We start from the raw sequence: 22,342 nt of genomic DNA on the forward strand, positions 1-22,342 counted from the left end.
GTTAAAGGGTCGGGCAGGGGGTTTTCAGGGAAGGCACAGGGACACACGGCAGGGTTGAGTTTCAGGAGTGTCAAGAGGAAATGCGATGAAGGCCATGGTTTCAAGCACAGCACCACTGACTAAATTAAGAAACTAACACTGATGCTCCACATGTACCCCTCAGACTCCAAGCAGGTGTCACCATCATTGTCTGAGTAGTTTTGTGCAAAATGGTACAATTCAGACTCCTGCGTTGCATATGTCAGCCTGCATTATTTCCTCACTCTTTGCATGGCTTTCTTGGCCTTAACATTAAAAAAAACCTGCTTATTTTCATCTACTTGAAATGGCGGGGGGACTGGAGACAAGAACTAGCTCTCATCCCCCTGGTTCATGCCACACATGCTCACACACAGCCAGAGGGGCTGGAAACTCAGTCTGGGTGTCAGAATGCCAATTTGGTGTGCCCTTACCAGTGCCTCCCAGGGTCAGCACTTGCTGGAAGCTGGAGTCAGGACCTGGGGCCAGGTATCAAATGCGGGTTCCCCAACATTTACATGGGCATCTTCACTGCCTGCCCCCCATGTCTTTTATTCTGGCATGATCCCTTCACTCTAGGATGGTGTCCTTGCTTTCTGGCACCACAAAATGCATCAGGCCACTGTGAACTTGTCCTGGCCCTGGCGTCAGACACTTTTCATGGGAACCCTGGTTCCTTTAAGTGTATAATGATATTTAAACGCAAGATCTGGAGCTCACCGCTTTGGAGGATTCTGTCTGGTTCTAGGTGTTCATCATGGAGAGGGCTGAGGAATATCACATTTGCACCTATGTTTATTTTTATTTTTATATATTGAAAATGAAGGGTACACACTAGATCTGATTCTGGACCAACACTATAATACACTAACACAGTAATATCATTTTTTTTTCCTTTTCATGTTTGTAATTCCTTTTTCTGACTGTAATAACAGGTACCACAATACAATTAGAAGGAGGGATGAGTTGTAATATTCTCCAATAAACTATGGTTACTATATTGACAATAATTTATGTTTTATAAAGGACTAGAAGAGAGAAGTTCAAACTTTCCCTAAACAAAGATTTTATAAATGTTACTGGAGAAAGGAATGCTAATTATCCTGATTTTATCATTATACATTGTATGTATTATTGAATACACTGCATCTCATAAACATGTACCATTGTTATGTGAATTCAAAGTATAAATACAATATAAAGAAGTCAAACTAAAGAAAACTGCATTAATATGTATTTCAGCACTGCCCCATCGGAACCCATATCTCATGCATGTGCCTGTGTCACCCAATGTGACCCTGAAACCCTGTGTGTGGGTGCCCTCCTCCCCCTCCTCTTCTTCAGCTTCCTGCACTGCTCTGTGTCACTACATCGAAGCTGTCTTTCAAGACAGCTGGGCCCTGAAACTCACTGTGGGCCGATCTCATCTCCCTTTGTTTTTGACTCTTCACATTCAATCTCTGCCGTCCTCTCCCGTCACGTGGACGTATACCATATCTAAACCACCTCCAGACTTCAGCGTCGATTGTTCAGGAAGGGAAAGGGCTTGGAGAACGGGGGGCTCCTGAGAGCACTTTGGCTGCCAGAAATTGATGGAGGAGCTGGCTGCCAAGAGGTTTATGGTTGAAGTCACTTGCAGCTTGAGGACAAATCTCCTGTCCTGTAGGGTCATTACACCCTCGTCCCTACAGCCCCAAGGCCTTTTGCTGGCCAGGACACCCCCGAGCTTGCAAATCCTTCTCTAGTTTTCTCTCTCTCTTCTGGAATACCTGGGGTCCTCCCAACTACTGTTTCTACATATTGAATTTGGCCATGTGTTTCAACTTTTTGGTCTTATGGTACCCAACTTATCTATGTGTTTGTAATGAGGAAACTGTTTATTTGTATCAGACATCCTTTTGATATGGTTTTTAAACCTTTTGCTGTCAGATTCCTGCGATTGCTTTCAGAATTGTATCAATCAAAGGCCAGAAATAGACGATGACAGGTGTTTCTATTTAGGGCTTATCAAAAATGCTCCCACAGGTGCTATATTTAGTACAGCTTCAAAGAAGCAATTTAGCTTGCAGCATCTTCTCTTAACATGTAACAAGATAGCAAGCGCATCATATCAAGGGCACACCTCGATGGTAGTTTATGAATTAATGATGTTGTGAAGGGTGAACAGGAGGATCCTCACCTGCACTCTCTGCCTCCAGTCCAGGCAAAGTCACCCCAGACAAGAGGAACCACAGAGGAGAGTGTGTTGTGGCACCAAAACCTGAGGTGTAGATTTTAGAAGAAGCAGCTATAGTCTATAGTGGTTTCTTACTCCTAACAGAAAGGAGATGACTCCCTTTATGATTGGGCTTCTGAAAGCACATAGGGACTTGGAAGTGGTTATGGAGCGAGTCTTGCCTCTGTGCCAGTAAGCCCCGCCTTCACCATGGTAAGCCCTGCCCTTTGGTGGATAAGCCCTGCCCCTCGGGGTGAGACCCACCAACACCACTGGAGTGAAGCTTCTTGGGGGTCAAGTCAGTCTCCGGAGATCCGCCCTTCACGTGACTTCTGCTCCTTTTCTGTGCTAAGAGGTTCCTGGTGACATGTTGACACTACGCATGCATTGCTCTTCCAGGGGTCCTGGCCACTGACGGGCCTTCACCCCCTGACCTGAGGAGTGGAGCCTCCTCACCCTGGTGCCTTTCTCTGGGTTACTCACCTGGCAGACACCTTTCATTTGTTTGGAAAATGTTTTAGCATAGCTTTGTTGTCAACATGTAAAAATGACTTGTATATTTGTTATGATGGTCTTAGGGTATATTACTCAAACCAGCAGCATATTAAAATTATTTACTGATGAATATTATCTTGTGCTATCGATATGCTTGTTGTTTTTTTCTGGAGGAACACTCAGTAATTGAAAGATCTCTTTTTTGGTAAAACAAATAAAATAGGAGGATTTGCTGCTTTTTACCAATGTTGTTCTGATGGATGAGTGTCTTAAAACATTAGGAAATCTGTTTAGTATTTGTGTAATGGATAATTTGATGTTTTGTATTTAGTTGATATTATTGCCATTTGAGTTCCCAATTTAAATTCTTAACTGCCTTCATTATGATGTGGCTCATTGTGTAATACTCTATATTTATTTGGCATTAATAGTATACAGAGTAGATATTGGTAGATAGAAGAATTTCAGAAATGTTGCTTGACTAGTTATAATAGGCATTATTTTGGAAAAGTGTATTAGTATAAAACTGCCAAAATTTAGCAGCTTGATATATCCTTTTTTGAGAGCTACAAATTCTAAGATAGAATATTAACTTTTGTTTCAAGAATGGTTGCAATATTTAAAGGATATTGTGGCCTTTTTTGTGATGCACAGACCAGCAGAATTGCATTCTGGGAGCTTGTTAGAATGTAGAACTTGTGTTGTGGTGCAATGGGTGCAACAATGGCCTGTGATGCCTGCATCCCATATGTGTGGATCCTGTCCAGTCCACTTCTGATCCAGCTCCCTGCTCATGTGCATGGAGAAAACAGCAGAAGATGAGCAAGTACCTAGACCCCTGCCACCCACATGCGAGACTCAGATGGAGCTCCTGGCTCCTGGCTTCAGCTGGTGTTGCCCTGACCCTTGTGGCCATTTGGAGAGTGAATCAGCAGATGGAATATCTCCTTCTGCCTCCCTTCTCTGCCTCTGCCTCCCCTACCCCGACTTTCAAGTAAATAATTTTTTAAAAATGACGTATCTCGGACTCTGAAAGGTACACTGCATTTTAACAAGATCTCATGTGAACACTAACTTTTGAGAAGCACACACCTGGATGAAATATATAATTTAAAGAATTGCATGAAATGATGCATATAGCAACTGTGTAAAAAATTCACATTTGACATTTAACAATGAACACATTCAAGGAGCATGCTATTGATGGAACGTTGTTATTTGAAGAACTGAGAAACTTGCAGCATTTTTCTAAAATGTAGTATGAATCTTGTTGAAATATTATAACATACTTACAGTAATAATTTAAAAGACGTTTTTCTAAAGACGTTTGTAGTTTCCAGTATCTGTTTGGCTTTCCCATTGTCAATTCTCATTGGACAACGTTGCAACGTATAACTACAACTTATTATAAACGTAAATTCAGTAATGTCTGAGATCCCTGTCTAATCATCTTTTCTATAAAAATGGAAACACTGGAAGAAGTCATAAAAACCACCAGTGAATTTCATTTCTGTGAATGCAGGATAATTATTTTATGTTGTTATTAGATCTTAATGACTGGTTCTAATTTCCAGTTTTACTTTTACCTTAAATTCAAGTATAGGATTTACGTAATTCCTATGAAATGAGCTTGTCATTATCCTGAAATCAGTAACAGATTTCTTGAAACATCACTTTACTTGAGGAAGGAAGGAATACTTTTCATATTTACAAAGAGCCATCATGAACATTAGTAGAGAACCCAGAAAACCAGTTGATCATAGTTAGGAAAAGAAAATTCCCTCACACTGCCAAGGCAAGACTAGACTCAAATTCTAGTCTCTTTGGCTGAGGAGGGGGTAGCCTCACACTGGTTCAACAGCATTAACGTATTCACTTAGTTTACATGATGATGAGTCTTTACATAATTTTTATGTATTATAATTTTTAAGATAGTCACTTTGCCTCTTGTTCATGTCTTGCCTATAATTCACACTTACAAAAATCAGCTTTTTGGAAATATACAAAATAGTCTAATTTCTGCTTCCATGTAGATCTCTTTAGTATGGTGTGTGTGTATGTGCGTGCTTACTTTTTCAGTTTTATTTTAGAAACTTCATTCCTGAAGTACTGGGTCATTTTTTTTTCCCCTCTACATGCTTTTGAAAAATCATGCTGAGCATTTTAATGTCAACCTACACATTTTTAAAAAGAATGTGCATATAGCCTTTCTTAGGCTAAGAAAAATGAATAAAATGAGAAAGGGCTTTTTAAGAACCTTAATAAGTGGAGTGCAGATTTATCACAGGGGGCCCCTGCTTCAGTGGAATGCAGAGATATACTTTCATTGGTCAGTCTCATTCACATGAGGCAAACTCCATTACTTGCTGTGAGCAAGAAAAAGGTTACCTGACCCAACTGGAGAGTATTAGCTTTTTTGTTCAGCTATGAAAAAATTGCTTTGCCACTTAGGTCAGCATCATGATGTAAATCTTAATGAAAGTTTCTGAGATGTGAGGGTAAATCAAGCTGTTTGGCCACCTTGATGCTCTCTTAATCTGCCTTTTTTCTTGCTTTATTTCCCTCAGTCGGGTTTAAGGAGTGCAAAACTCAATATGGACCCATTTGCAGAATAATCACTGCTCCAGCTAGCCATCCAGAATAACTGAGACTAGTCTTTTTTCTTTATGGAGTTTATAAAAAAAATCCACGTTGTTCCTTAACTCCATTTTTTGGATTAAAAATCCTGTCATTTATTTGAGTACCTATGTCTCTTGCACACAGTGAATAATTGAATGGGATGGTCATTGCAAGACAAAAGTTATCTGGATTATTTTAATGGATTGGTAGGAGGCAAAACGCTAATGAACAAACTAATTAGATCCATTTTCCAATTCCTGTAATTTTTATAGACATAGCTATTTGAATTTTTTATCATAAAATGAATTGTTTCACAGTAGAATAAGGCATTCACATAATTTAAGTGAAGTTCAAATAAATTTGAAAGGGTACACTATAGTTGTTTGAAATAATTTATTCATCTACTCAATCATATATCTGACTACTACTTATTGAATACCCACTCGATTAGCATGAATATGTCACCCTTTTCTTGGTAGTGGAGACCCCACAATGAGCAAGACCTACAAGGTCTTTACCCTCACGCATATTATGTGACCATAGAGGGAGAGAGAAGATAAATAAGACAATTTTACATAGTGGTAAATGCCGTAGAAAATGAAATAGGGTTACATGAAACAATGACATACTGGAGATTTAAAGATTTAATTGGATAGTATGAGCAAGTCTTGTATTGAATGTATTGAATATTGGTTGAGGTATGCACAAAAAACAAACAGTCTTAGGACTGTGTTTGGATAAAGAATTCTGAGCATGGTTTATAGCAGGTGCAAAGGCTTTAAGGTTGAAATGCATTCGTAGGAAGACTCACGGAATTAGAGCCCAGAAGATAAGAGATTTGAAAGTTCTAGTGGATGAAGTTGAAAAGTGGGTGATCTAGGACCTTCTAGTTGCCAAGAAGAGGTTTGCATTTTATTCCAAGATCAATAGAAAGCCAATGCAGAGATTTAAGCAAGGATGGGATGTAGCTATTTCATATGTTTAAAAGACTACTTTGGATGGATTGTGAGAATGAGAAGAAATCAGAGTTACTAGCATCATCCACGCAAGGGATGATGATTTGGCATCACAGTTGTGGGGGGGAGTACATGAACTCTAAGAATTTTTTAAAAGATTTATTTATTTGAAAGGTAGGTAAGGAAGGAGGGGAGATAGATAAGGATCTTCCATCAGCTAGTTCATTCCCCAAATGGCCACAACATCCAGGTCTGCATCCAGCCAAAAGTAGGAGCCAGAAACTCCGCTTGGGTCTCCCATGTGGGTGGCCAAGGTCCAAGTACTTAGGTCAACTTGTGACACCTCCCTAGGCATATTAGCAGGAAGCTGGATTTGAAGTGGAGTGAACAGGACTTGATATGGGATGTCAGCATTGCAAGCTGGGGCATACTCTGCTGTGCCAGTGTCAGTCACTGGAGGATGCATTTTGAGATGAACCAAAAGACCTGTTGATGATGGTAGACTGGGGATGCAGATGGCAGATATAACCTGTTGGCTTGAGCAGTGGGTAGATATGGCATCATTTATTGATTTGGGAGAGACTGGAAGTTTTCTGGACAATGGCAGGACTGTTTTAAGTGAAAGAGGCCAATTTCTATCGGGTGAAGAGATCAAGCAGGCAAGAAGATACACATACAACTTCAGAGATTGGAGGAGACCTGGAGCCTGAGAGACATGATTTGGAATCATCTTCCCAATTATCCTGTTTTAACTCCTACCTGTGAAGATTTCATCAGCAATCCTGGGGAAGCTGTAGTAACATAAAATGGGGAGTGTGGTAGGGGAACAAAGAGAACACACAAAAAGGGATGTACCACCTGGCTACCAAGCTGTAGGCATGTTTGCATGAGATGCCTCCTGGGATTAAGTGAAATCACCCTGACTCAGAGTAGTATTTCTATGGAGAGGAAAGAAGAAGAATTTAACTGTAGATTCACTCTTGTTCCATGTTTCTTTAATCAAATTCTGTACCAAGGGACATTACCTCCTTTCTATGAGGTGCTAACTCTTCTCCTTTGAGGCCTCTGGTAGGCAAGAGTCCCTGTGGTCCAGGTGACCCAGTGGGTAGAAGTGGGTTGGCTTCCAGTGTGGTACTGTTGTTCAATAGTGACAACAGCTGCTGTAACTACAGCCTGGTTCCACACTATGATGTCAGTGTGAAGATCCCATGGCTGCTCTAGCTATAAAGCAAGGAGTGCAGATAGTCTGAATGAAGTATTTATGGTATTTGCTACTAATTGAAATGCAACCCTTTCACGTTCATTTTTGGAAGCCCTAGCCACCATGAGACTGTATCAGGGAAGGGGATTTATGGTCATTAAGGGTCAATGAGGTCCTAACAGCGGAGCTCTGATCAAATAGAACCAGTTACCTTACAAGAAGAGAAGAGACACCAGAGATCATCACACACATATTCCACCCCATCTCCCTTGTGAGGACAGGGAGAGAAGGTGTTTGTCTGCAAGCCAGAACCCAACCATGTTCATCTCAGACTTCTAGTCTTAACTATGAGGAAACAAATTTCAATTGCCACCCAGTCTGCAGTATTTGTTGTGGCAACCTAGGCAGGCATGGAAAATAGTGGATCAGGGAAGAGCTTGTCAAAAAGAGTGGTTGTATAAAAGGTTCTATAAAAAATAGAAGACTGAGTACTATAGCAGTCAGTACTTAATGGTGTGTAAGATTATTTGGGGCAGAAAATAATCTAGAAGTTTCTGTGGTGTTATAGGAGAAAATTTGGAGGTTGTGCTGCTGCAAGTTCCAAGTAGGAGGGAATAGCTGACTAGGTGGCAGCAGCTGAGGGTCACGTTAGGCAAAAACTCGTAAACCACTTGTAACAATAGAAGCAATGAAATAATCACAATAGATGACCAAATGGAGTGTGTTAAAGAAGGAACAATGTATTAGGAAGAGCAGCAGCGAGCACTCACACATTTAAGAGTTTTTTTGAAAGGAAGTAAAGAATATAAAGACAGCAAGAGAGGAGTGTGACAGCAAAGCAGGTCATTAAAGGTGAGAAAAGCTAGAAAAAATGTTTTATGCTGATTATGGAAGCTGATGACCAGAAGAAGATTGCAATGGTTGCTAAGTGACTTCCTCCAAAAGGTCAAAGGAGATGGGGACCAGAGCACACGGGAAAGTTCATACCTTGGATAGGGGATTGGAGGATGATTTCATCTAATAGGGGCTGGGAACCCTTTTTTCTGTCAAGGACCATTTGAGTATTTATAATGTCATCCGTGGGCCATACAAAACTATCAGCTTAAAAATTAGTCTGCTGTAGACTTATTGAATTTCAAGTCCTTCCTGAGGTTGCCTTGGATGGGCCAGACCAAATGATTTTGTGAGTCTTACATGGCCCAAGGAGCAGATGTTCCTCACCCCTGATAGAAGGGAGGAGAGACAATATTGGTTCAGATGCAGTCAAGTTAGTAGATTCAGTGGAGGGAAAATAAGGTAGTTCCCATGAGACTTTAAAAATTTTTTTTAAATTTTTACTGGTTGAGGGGGAGATTTCCCTTCTGCTGTTTCAGTCTCTAAAACTTGCTCAAACTGGAGCTGAGTCAAGCTAAAGCATGAGACAAGAAATTCCATATGGTTCTCTCACATGGTAGACAGGAACCCAAGTCCTTGAGCTATCACCTGCTGCCTCATACTGTTTACATTTGCAGGAAGCTGGATTCAGGAGAGGAGCTGGGACTTGAACTTAGGCACTCATATATATGCATCCCATGTGGTATCTCAGTTGCTATGCTAAATGCCCACCCCTACTCTTAATGAAACATAAGGCAACATGCTTTGCTCCAAGTCAAGAAGCTGAGTAAGGGTGGTTGGAGATATATGGAGAGAATGAAAGTTTAGGATGCTTAGGCAATATGTAGTGCCTATCTGTAATGTGTGACCATACCATTATAGTAAGGTAAATTCCTTTTTTTTTTTTTAAAGACTATTTATTTGAAAGAGAATTACAGAGAGGTAGAGACAGAGAGAGAGGTCTTCCATCTGCTGGTTCACTCCCTAGATGGCTGCAACAGCTGGAGCTGCACTGATCTGAAGCCAGGAGCTTCTTCTGGGTCTCCCACATGGGTGCAGGGGCCCAAGGACTTGGGCCATCTTCTACTGCTGGATTGGAAGAGGAGCCACTGGGACTAAAACTGGCGCCCATTCATATGGTTTTAACCCGCTGCACCACAGTGCTGGCCCCAGGTAAATTTCCCTCTAGCTCTTATTAACTGCCTGGATACTGTAAGGAACAGAAAGATAGTCAGTTAATACAGGATCTTATGTTGCCTTGTAAGTGCAACAGAGTATGTTAACAGAATTGATTATATCTGAAGGGAATGATGGATTATGGACCACAAAATGGATAAGGAAGGAATTCAGAAATCAGGAAATGAAAACTGTAAGGTAAATGGATTAGAGACCTTGAGTCTAGTCCATGGAAGCCTTTCTGACATGATAATGCATCAGTTTTCGGCCAGAAAAATAATCAGCAGTATAGGCACTTGATGTGGCATTTCAGAAGTAGGAAACTTCATTTGGATCTTAATATGACATTCATTAGGGTCTTCAAATTGTTCGTGGAAGATGTATTATGAGAAACCATGCAAGAATTTTATTTTTATTTTTGCACCCAAATAAATATCTTTTAATTCAATTTCCCCACTCTTTGAAGTGCTTTCATATATAGAGTTAAGAGGAATAGTGATATAGAAAAAGTGATCTACATGAATTTATATTTCATTTTAGAGTATCAGATTAAGGCAATCTTTCAAAAGTAGAGATAGATTTCAGATTTCTTAGACATGACTAAGTCCTCATTTTAAAGATGAAGAAATTGAGATCCATAGAAACCATATGTTATATTCAAGTTCATGAAGCAGATTCATGGAACCAGGATGACAGTGAATTTTTGGCATCCTAACTCACTGTACCCTTCTCTGGGTATGTATTTTTTTAATTTTTTATTTAGTAAATATAAATTTTCAAAGTACAGTTAATGGATTACAATGGCTCCCCCCCATAATTTCCCTCCCACTCACACCCCTCCCATCTCCCGATCCCTCTCCCATTCCATTCACATCAAGATTCATTTTCAATTATCTTTATATACAGAAGATCAATTCAGTATATATTAACTAAAGATTTCATCAGTTTGCACCCACACAGAAACACAAAGTGTAAAATACTGTTTCAGTACTAGTTATAGCATTACTTCACATTGGCCAACACACTAAGGACTGATCCCACATGAGAAGTAAGGACACAGTGACTCCTGTTGTTGACTTAACAATTTGACACTCTTGTTTATGGCGTCAGTAATCTCCCTAGGCTCTAGTTATGAGTTGCCAAGGCTATGGAAGCCTTTTGAGTTTGCCGACTTCGATCTTATTCTGACAGGGTCATAGTCAAGGTGGAAGTTCTCTCCTCCCTTCAGAGAAAGGTACCTCCTTCTTTGATGGCCCTGTTCTTTCCACGGAGATCTCACTCACAGAGATCTTCCATTTAGGTCTTCTTCTTCTCTCTCTCTTTTTTTTTTTTCAGGGTGTCTTGGCTTTCCATGCCTAAAATACTCTCATGGGCTCTTCAGCCATATCCGAATGCCTTAAGGACTGATTCTGAGGCCAGAGTGCTATTTAGGACATCTGCCATTCTATGAGTCTACTGTGTATCCCGCTTCCCATGATGGATCGTTCTCTCCCTTTTTGATTCTATCAGTTAGTATCAGCAGACACTAGACTTGTTTGTGTGATCCCTTTGACTCTTAGACCTATCAGTGTGATCAATTGTGAACTGAAATTGATCACTTGGACTAGTGAGATGGCATTGGTACATGCCACCTTGATGGGATTGTATTGGAATCCCCTGGCATGATTCTAACTCCACCATTTGGGGCAAGTCCGATTGAGCATTTCCCAAATTGTACATCTCCTCCCTCTCTTATTCCCTGGGTATGTATTATGATCAGCAGGAATGATCTCCCCTAGAAGGAATTCATGGACCAAGCACCTTCTAGTTCCTTCCCCATCTTCTATGACCTTGCTTCTGTCATCTGCATTTACTCTGTAGGGTGCCATTGGTGATTTTTATGTCAGGCCTGCCAATTGGCACATACCACTTCTACTCACATTCTGCAGACTTACATGGATATACTTTCTGACAAGGAGGCTAGAAATTTAGCCTTATTGTGCACCAAACAATACAACATTTTCAAAACTTTAAGTTTTTTTTGTTTTTATTTTGTTCACCTGAAAGGCAAAGAATCAGGAATCTCCCACCTGCTGGTTTACTCCCCAAATGCCAACTCCAACCAGGGCTGGGTTATGCTAAAGCCAGGAATTGGGAATTCATTTAAGGTCTTGCTGCCTCTCAGAGTGTGCAAAGGCAGGAAGATGGAACCTGGAGCGGAGCCAGAGCTTCAACCCCAGAACTCCAATGTGGGCGGTGAGAAACTCAAGCAGGGTCTCAGCCACTTATTCACATGCCTGGTCAAGAGCAGCTTTTATGAACAGCTAATTGTCCCTACCATAGCCAGCCATCTGACCTCCAAACACTTGTGCACTTCTTTCTGCTCACACAGTGAACACATTGTATACTCTCTGAAGTCAAAGAGCCCAAAGTTCTGCCCAGTTGCATCATTGCACCCAGAGCTTGGCTCTCTGGATGCCTTCATCTTCACCATCAGATCTGGACATACTTCCTCACCATATGATGTGACCTTCAAAGTGGGTTGTCTATGCCGATGTCTTGCACAGGCAAAGACTTCTTGGAAAAGATGCCAGAAGCACAGGCAATCAAAGTCAAAATAGAAAAATGGGATTATATCAACCTAAGAAGCTTTTGCACTGCAAAGGAAACACTCAAAAAATTGAAGAGGCAACCAACAACATGGGAGAAAATGTTTGCGAACTGTGCAACTAATAAGGGATTAATAACCAGAATATATAAAGAGTGCAAAGAACTGAACAAAACAATCCAATTAAGAAATGGGCAAAGGACTCGAACAGCAATTTTTAAAGGGTGAAATTCAAATGGCCAGCAGACACAAGAAAAAATGTTCAGGATCATTAGCCATCAGGGAAATGCAAATCAAAACCACGATGAGGTTGCACCTCACCTAAGTTAGAATGGCTCTCATGCAGAACTCAACAAACAGCAAATGCTGGTGAGGATGTGGGAAAAAAGGGACATTAATCTGCCAGTTTATATGGGAATGTAAACTAGTACAACCATTTTGGAAAACAGTATGGTGATTCCTCAGAAATCTGAAAATAGATCTACCATATGATGCAGCTATCTACTCCTCAGAATTTACCCAAATGAAATAAAATCAGTATATGAAAGTTATCTGCACCCCTGTGTTTATGGCAGCTCGACTCACACTAGCTAAGATATGGAATCAACCCAGATGCCCATCAACTGATGGCTGGACAAAGAAAAGTAGTATATAAACATTATGAAATACTACTCAGCCATCAAGAAGAAAAATCTTGTCTTTTGCCACAAAATGGATGCAACTGTAAACCATTATACTTAATGAAATAAACCAGATCACAAAAGATAAATGTCTTTTCTCTGATCCGTGACAACTGATGGATACAAAAAATGTCATGTACATGAATAAAATTAACACTTTGAGATTTGATTATTGATTACAGCCCTTGTTCCTACTGTTGAGGAGCACTGTCTTTTCTTACCATTTGTTAAATCATTCACTTACTGGAGAGTTAAGCTTATGACTATAAAATAAACTGAAATAGGTCATTGTAGAAATTAAAGAATAAGAAATGGAGGAGGAGGGAGGGTAGGGTGGAAGTATCACTAGGTTGCTAAATCTGTACATAGGAAATACATGACATTTGTTCATCTTATATAAATAAAATTTAAATATTTAGTATTGATTAATGTTAAAAATAATAAAAAGTGAAATAAAAGTGGGTTATCTCCGTTTCCACACTTATTCTCAAACAAGGCACAGTGGTGGGGTGGGGAGCATTTACACAAAATGAAACTCGGGCCCAAGCTGGCCACGGCCTTGATGGGATCCTGCTCAGCGGGCAACTTGAATGGACAGTGGAGAGACTATCTTCACCCAACCGTGACTCTGCTGTCTGAAGAGGACTCTGCCCCGTGTTTCCTTGCCCCTCCAGCTCCATGCCTGGAAGATACTACTGCATCACTGTTCTCTGTGGCACAACACTCACAGCCTCCTTCCTGCCCATGAAAGTCTGGGAGCAGCCAGGGTGCTGCAAGACTTACACAGTCACAGCCCTCCCCTCTCCTTAGGTTCGCAGTGTAATTCAGTCAACCTCTTTGTGGGCTTCTAACTTTGATTTTCTTGCTGGTAACTACTGCCAAGTCATGGTTCTCAAGTCTTCTACTTGTTCACTTTCTCCCCCTCCTCATGTCTCCCTTTCTCTTAAAGAATGGAGGCTATCTTGTTATATAGCATGTGATATTAATGTTTATCAAAGAACTGAATCCCTTGATATAGCTGAGAAAGTCTTAATCAGAGTCTGTAGCTTAAAACCCTGTCCCAAAATTTGCACTTCATTTGGGATCCAGAAGCAGTTGAATTATCCAACCCCACAAATCCTTATCTCCTCCCTCCTCTGTCTACTCTCTCTACCCACTATCTCTGCTTGAAAACCATCTCCTTTTCCCCAAATCCCATCTTGGTCTTAGAATCCTGCCAAATAACGGTAACCGCAAACCACTAGTAAATATCTTGCTTTCTTCCAAACTCCTCTTCTGGGTTTTACTATGGACTTCACGGACATTTGGCTTGGCTGTCCAGCTTTGGGAAGCCAATTGTCTCACTGAATATCTCATCATGGCAGAATACAGATCGCCAGTGTTCTAGCCTGCTACACCTGTTCTTTTGTAGCTTGGCCCCCGAGCACATTTTTGTTTGTTTTTGCCACACTTCTAAGCTTTGACTATGGCAGCACTCACTCTGCTGCCAATTTTTATAATAACCAGGATAGGTTATGTCATAATAAAGATGAGATTTTAGTATTTTACCTCCTAACAATGCATTTATTTCTTGTAAAGTTTCTAAGCAGATTGGATGTTGGCATGGACCTCCGCCATGAGGTCATTCAAGGACACAGGCTACACCCAGCATGTGCTGCCCTTTCCCTAGTCACTGCCATTGATCTGGCAAAGAGGGGAGAAGCTAAGGCAGTGCATCTGCCAGGTTTTTATGAGCCAGGTCGGAAATGACACACATCACATCTACTTACACGCTGATGGACGAACAGTCATGTGGCTACACTGGCCTGCAGAGAGTCTGGGAGTACGACCTCCACAGTTATTTTGAAGAAGGCAAAGAGCAGATTGTTGTGAGCAGCTGGGGCTCTTGCTGCTACGTCAGAAACGCACTGAATCCAAAACGATGAGAGTGAAGCCCAGAAAGCACATTTTTGACGACGTTTCCAAGTGATTTTGCTTCCTGGTGAAAATTGAGAATGACCCCCATGAGCTCAAAGAAGAAACTGATTGTGACTGTTCGAGGGGAGGGAGCAAAACATGTCTGAAATGCACAACTTTCAACAAGCATCATTTTGTCTGGGAGAGCAGAGAAAATCTTCCCAAGCTGAAATGTGAGCATAGATTTAAGTTTCAGAAACTACAGATACAAAGAAAGTTATGAAGACACCATTTCTAGAATTAGGAAAGACATCTTAACCTCAGTGTGACAGCAATCCTTGGAACACTGGAATCTCAACTCTTTTCCTTGCAAGTTAGCCTGCATTTACAAGGGACACAAAATTTTAAAAAATCACAAAGTGTTATTCTGCAAAAGGTCTCCTTCCACTTCTGTCCTTCCAGTCTCATGTAACTCCTTACCAAAGTATTTTGTTGCACATTTTTATAATTTAAACACACACACACACACACACACACACACACGGGACCCAGTGCTGTGAAGCAGCAGTTATGCTCCAGCTTGTGTGGTTCAAGTCCTAGCCACTCTGTTTCCAATCCAGCTCCCTGCTAATGTACCTGGGGAGAGCTGGATAAGGTGGCCCAAGTGCTTGGGCCCGGTCACCCACAGGAGACACACAGATGGAGTTCCTGGCTCCTGACTTTGGCTGGCCCAGACCTGACTGTTGGTAGCCATTTGGCAGTGATCCAGCAGATGGAAGTGTACTCTCTCTCTCATCCTCAGTGTGCCTTTCAAATAAAAACATCTTTTACAAATTAAAAAAAAATTGTAAATGATAGCGTATGCTACACATTATCTTATAGCTTGTTTTCTATTTGGAGATCATTCTTGGCATTTACTGATTCATCTTTATAACTGCATAGTGTTCTATTGTATGATTCAGTCTTGATATATTGAATCAGCTCTTAATTGATAGACAGCCCTTTTTAACAGGATGTTTTGTAACTGCAAAGAGTAGTGAAAGAAATATCTTCAGAGTGAGACTATAGGAAGCGTCCTCAAAGGAAAATTGCTGAGCCAGTACACAGTCATCAGGCCTGAACATCACACAACTCACAGAGCTCTTCACGAGAAAAATTATATAAAGTTATAAGACCAGATAAAAAATGAACACTTAGGGGCTGGCGCTGAGGCATAGTAGGGTAAGCCTCCACCTGCGGCTCCCAGTTGAGTCCTGACTGACTGTTTCGCTTCCTATCCAGCTCTCTGCTAATGGCCTGGTGCAAGCAGCAGGAGGATGGCCCAAGTGCTTGGATCCTTGTGCCCACATGAGGGACCTGGAGGCTCCTCTTGGGTCCTGGCTTTGGTTGGCCCAGATCGGGCTGTTGTGGCCATTTGGGGAGTGAGCCAGAGGATGGAAGACCTTTCTCTCTCTCCCTTCCCCTCCCCCCACCCCGTAACTCTGCCTCTCAAATAAATAAATTAGTCTTTTTAAAACATCTAGTTATAATTTTACATCTGATTTCACACACACACAGGTCTTTAAAAAAGTTAATGGAAATCATATAGTATGAATATACTACTTAGATTTTAAAAACTTTTCTTATAAAATTTACCTTTTAAATATTTCCCACAAGCTTCAAATTTCCCTTACAAATATAAATGTGTAATTGTCTCAAGTCCCTGTGGAAGGGTCTAACGTGGCCCCTAAGCTGGAGAACCTAGGAGTGTTAACTTTACATGACAGAAGGGTCTTGGAAGGTGCGATTAGAATTAAAAATATTCAGATGGGGAGATTGTCTTGGATTATCTGCCTGGCCAAAAGTACTTACGGGGTCCTCATAGGAGGGAGGCAAGAGGGCCAGAGATAGCAGAGAAAGCTGAGGCTGGAAGCAGTGTGGAAGGAGACCGGATGCTGCACGGTGGGTTTAGAAGATGGAGGCAGAGGCCACTGGCCAAAGAACACCTTTGACCCTAGGAAAGGGAAGCAAAGATTCTCTACTACATCTACTAAAGGGCCCCTGGAGACCCCTTTTCGACTTCTGACATCCAAAACTCTACGTTTTCTTTTAAGCTTCTGAGTTTTTGGTAACTTCTTATAGCAGCAACAGGAAACAAATGTAACACCTCAGAAAAATAGTTCTGCACAGTATTGGACTATATACAGTTTGTTCACCTCTTATGACAATGTCTTCATAATACTCAAATATTTTACAATATCTTAGTAGAAGAATGATTCAATATTTGCTTCAACCAAAGTTATTGAAGTATATTTTTATAATTGATATCAAAGGACACTGAAATGTGATTTGCTATGGTCTTAGGCCCTTCTCTCGTATCATAACTGAATACCACACACTGGGTAATTTGTAAAGAAAATGTTTTTCTCACAGTTCTGAAGGCTGACAAAGTCAGGACTGGGGGCGAGAGCCTTTCTGCTGGTGGAGGCCCTCTGTGTAATCCCATGGCCGCCTAGGGCAGCAGGTGAGGAGACTAAGCAAGCATGTTTCCTTTGGTCTCTCCTGACGACGCCACTAAGGCATCACAGGGCCCCACCCACATGACCTCATAAAATATTAATCACCTCCTAAAGGTGTCAACTGCAAATATCGTCAAGATCAAGTTTCCAACACAGGACATTTGTGGGACATGCGAACCCTGACACCCAGAGATGCACTTGTTTTGGTACTGCCACCGTATGAGCTCCACAAAGACAGGGTTTCTGAAAATTATTATTTTGCAGAAGTTGTCACGTTAAAAAGAGCTACAGTGTAATTAAATAGGCTATGTGATCAAATATCATTCCAACAGAAACCTATATTTTCATGAGGCACCAGTGAGACCCAAATATTGTTTTATACCTTTGCATCTCTGATGATCAGATGAATTTGACACAGAACAATTTCTGGATGTGTACCTTAAGTTCTGTTTCCAGGACCCACGCTTCTGGTGATGGGTGCTGTACTAAGTGCTTATTCCCTATCCAGTCTCTGGCCCTCCACTTCTGTGTTGTGATGTTAGATGTATTGGGCTAAAAGCACTGTTCCAAGAACTCATTCGTTCAGAAGAGACAGCAATAATTAGACAAGAAGTGATTTTGAGCCACAAGTGTATCAAACCATATGGAAAAAATCAAGTATCTCCAACTCAGTTCCTCTGTAGCTAGATCGTAAAGTTATCCCAAGTTCACAAACCCATTGTCGTCTGACAATGGATAGTATGAGAAAGGCAAAGCCCAACCAGCTTTCAAATAAATTAATCTTTAAAAAATCTAACTTTATACTTCACTTTCTGAGCATTTTAAAAAATATTAGATTTTGTAAAATATGACTATAGAATATTCACTTTTGTGCCTTTTGAAAACAGAGAAGTTGCCTTGTATTGAGCTGTCCCAAAAGAAATTGCCATTTATTTAGTTCAGTTATGGTCAAGTATTGAGTATTTCACTATTTCCCTTGAATAAAGCTAAAATTTTTATAAATATTCCTTAAGATGCCAAGCATTGAATAAACAATAATGTGCAAAATAGTTGGTGATTGATTTTACAATCATTAGAAATTTAAATTATAAGCCTGTACAAAGTGGTCTTAATTATGAAATTCCTCAAAGAAAATGTTTAAAAGTAAAAATGCACTTTCTTTATAAAACAATCTTGTAGTGCTATATTTAAAATGGCCTTGGAACAATATTGGTGTTGTTTCAGAAACATGTCGACTGGGGCTGGCACTGGGGCTCAGCCAGTTGAGCCACCATCTGCAAAGCCAGCATCCTATATAGATGCAGTTTAAGGCATGGCTGTTCTGCTTCCGATCCAGCTCCCTGCCAACGCACCTGGGAAGGCAGCAGATCACTGCTCAAGTAACTTGAGTCCCTGCCACCCATGTGGGAGACCCAGTTGGAGTTCCAGCTTCCTGGCTTCAGCCTGGCCCAGCCCTGGCCATTGAGGCCATTTGAACCAGTGAATGGATAATCTCTGTCTCTGTCTCTCTCAGCTTTTTTCTCTCTGTAACTCTGCCATTCAATCGGTCTTCAAAAATATATCTACTAAGGTGTGACCGAACAGCATAAAAGGATATCCTACACAAAGGCATTTTGAACAGTTCAAGAAAATGAAAACATTGTTCTACATTTCTGTAGTTTCTGAGCAAAGTGTGTTTATTCACTGAGTTCAAAGGTCTAAATGTTATTGTAGGTGTGTTCTACAAATCAATCTTATTCATTGTTTTATTGACTATTTCAGTATAAATCTAATTTCAGTATAAATCTAATAACGGCTAATTTCAGTGAGCCTCCTTGTAGCACTTTCCATCAGCTGCCTCTCTAATTTCTTAATTTAGCACTTGACTACAAAATTTCTGTGCTATAGCTGAGGTGAGCCAACAGGAACAGAAAGTGTCTTAGAATCATGTGGGAAGTATTGGGCATAAGTGCCAGGGTATGTGCTCTATGGTTCCTGCACATCTAACTAGTCATCTGCAGTCCCTAACCTCTCATCTGCTGTGAGGCAACACAAATACACCTGCTGATACCTAACATCACAATGTTTTACTGTTGTCTAGAAAGCCCTCATGATTGATAAAGGGCTTTTGACAAAGTGAAACTAAGTATGTATGCAGAAGATGATGAAATGTTAGACACTGAAAAAAAGGAACATTTTATGTGAAAATAGAGAGGAAATTCAATGTGGAAAAATAGGAAAAAAGCACAGCCATTTTTTATGGATACTTAATGCACTACTTGCAAAACAATGCAGTGTGATGATTAATCTTAGAATCAAGCAACACATAGAAACATGGTAAAACACTGTATCTGGATATCTGTTGACAGTGTTCCCAGAGGAAATTAGTATTTAAGTCTGAGTGGGTAGGAAGGGAAACCTGGTCTCAATGTGAGTGGGCACCACCCAGTGGGCACGGGGCCCACAGAGAACGAACTTGGAGAAAAGGCAGATGTGTATAGTTCTAGGAGCTGGGATCCACTCTTCTCTCCCATCCTTGCACATCAGAGTTCTAGGCTCACTAGCCTTTGGACTCCAGGGCTTGCACTAGCATCCTCTTCTTCCCACTCCTGAGCTCAGACTTTGGCCTTGGATTGAGTGTTATACCATTGGTTTTCTAGCCTTTGCTATTGGTCAGATCCCAGCTAGAGGGGTCCAAGGGTCTATAGTTTGCACATAGTTTACTGTGGAACATCTTAGCCTCTATAATCACACAAGTCAATCCCCCTGATTAAAAAAAAAAAGATACATCCAGAGCATTTAAGATTTACTTTAGTTATTTGAAAGAGGTATAGTGTGGGGAGCAACTGGGAGCAACTCGGACTAGACTAAGTTACTGGAATTAAGACTTATTCTATGCATCTGCTCTCCCACAATATGGCGCTGGGAGAGGAGGAAACAGCTTCTACACAGCTGCCTCCAGTTCAACCAATAAACTGTAGGACCTGCTCCTGATTGGAGGAGAGCAGCGTACTCGGTGTGTGGGTAGCAGAGTTGGGATTGGTGGAAGAGGACTATAAAGGAGGAGAGAGACAACATGCACCAGAAACATCTAAGGGGAACATTTATCTGAAGGAACACCTGTGCAGCCCCTGAGAGAACCGGCTGGCGGAGTGCCGCTCCCCCGCGGAAGTGGGGAAAGTGGCAGGGGGAACCGCCCTTCCACGGAGGTGGAAGGGTCGGTAGCCAACCCAGGAAGAACCAGCAGCAAACCCGGAGAGGGCCGAGCAGACAAAAGAACAACGCAGGGTTCTGTGTCGTTCCTCCACGAAGAGGGGGAGCAACATAATGGTGCCGTGACTCGGATATGAAGCCTAGGCAGGGTTTAGTGTCATTCCTCCGTGAAGAGGGGGAGCGACAGTATAGAGAGAGGTAGAGACAGAGAGAGGTCTTCCATCCTCTGGTTCACTCCCCAGATGGCCACAATGGCTGGAGTTGCGCTGATCCGAAACCAGGAGCCAGGAGCTTTTTCAGGGTCTCCCACTTGGGTGCAGGGGCCCAAGGACTTGGACCATCATCTACTGCTATCCCCAGGTCATAGCAGAGAGCTGGATCAGAAGAGGAGCAGCCAGGACTAGAACCGGCACCCATATGGGGTGCCAGTGCTTCAGGCCAGGGCTTTAGCCCACTGTGCCACAGTGCCGGGCCCCTATCTTCTTTTTCTGTCTACCTACCTACTTCCTTCCTTCTGCCCCTCCCCTTCCTATGTGTCTATCCACCCAACCACCCATCCCATTGTTTTCATCTCTCTGAGGAACCCCAACTATTACATGCAAGGATGCAACCCCTGTGAGCATAAAAATGACAACTGAGTCCTTTAAGGAAATATTAAAAAGTGACTGGAACTTTCAACTTGAAACGGCATTTTTAACAGATAAAACTTGGCCCAGATATCAAGGAAGGAGGTGCCTTTCTCTGAAGGGAGGAGAGAACTTCCACTTTGACTATGACCTTGTCTAAATAAGATCGGAGTTGGCGAACTCAAAAGGCTTCCATAGCCTTGACAACACATGACAAGAGCCTAGGGTGATTACTGATGCCATAAACAAGAGTGTCAATTGTTAAGTCAACAATAGGAGCCAGTGCACACTTACTCCCCATGTAGGATCTCTGTTCTTAATGTGCTGTACTATGTGAATTAACAGTATAACTAGTACTCAAACAGTACTTTATTCTCTGTTTCTGTGTGGGTGCAAACTGTTGAAATCTTTACTTAATACATACTAAATTGATCTTCTGTATATAAAGAGAATTGAAAATGAATCTTGATGTGAATGGAATGGGAGAGGGAGCAGGAGATGGGAGGGTTGTGGGTGGGAGGGAGGTTATGGGGAGAAAAAGCCACTGTAATCCAAAAGTTGTACTTTGGAAATTTATATTTATTAAATAAAAGTTTTTAAAAAACCTAAGTCTGAAGGACTTTAGGATTTTAGCTACTAACTCTATCACTCACTATTTAAAAACATAACTTAGGAATATGGAAAACTGGTGTAATACTATGAAGAAGATTCTTATATTTTGAGTGACCATAGCATCTCAAGAGGAAATACTGGTTGTGTCAGTCTATAAAACCTTAGGATTGAGATGAAATCAGCATATGAAAAAGTTATCTATATCTTCATGTTTATTGCAGCTCAATTCACAATAGCTAAGATATGGAATCAACCAAAATGTACATCAACTGATGACTGGATAAAGAAATTATGTTATATATACATCGTGGAATACTACTCAGCTGTAAAAAAGAATGAAATCTTGTCTTTTGTAACAAAATAGATGCAACTGGAAACCAGTATACTTACTGAAATAAACCAGTCCCAAAAAGACAAAAAAAATTGACCCAGAATGGTCTACCCAGAGACATAGTTTTAATAGGATTACCAGACATCAAAAGGAATCTAGTAACATCTACAATTAACTGAGCAAAGAGTAGCCAAAGCTATTGATTTTATATCCAATATTGATTTATAACTCCATTGATTTTATATCCAAACAGTTTTGAATATGTAATTTTTTTACAAAATATTTATTGATTTGAAAAGTAGAGTTATCAAGCGAGAGGGAGAGAAAAAGAGATGTCTCTCATACACTGGTTCACACCTCAAATGGC

Source organism: Oryctolagus cuniculus, chromosome 14 (genome assembly GCF_051225735.1).
Source record: "Oryctolagus cuniculus isolate XC-2025 breed Fujian yellow rabbit chromosome 14, ASM5122573v1, whole genome shotgun sequence".
In the NCBI taxonomy this organism is placed as follows: Eukaryota; Metazoa; Chordata; class Mammalia; order Lagomorpha; family Leporidae; genus Oryctolagus; species Oryctolagus cuniculus.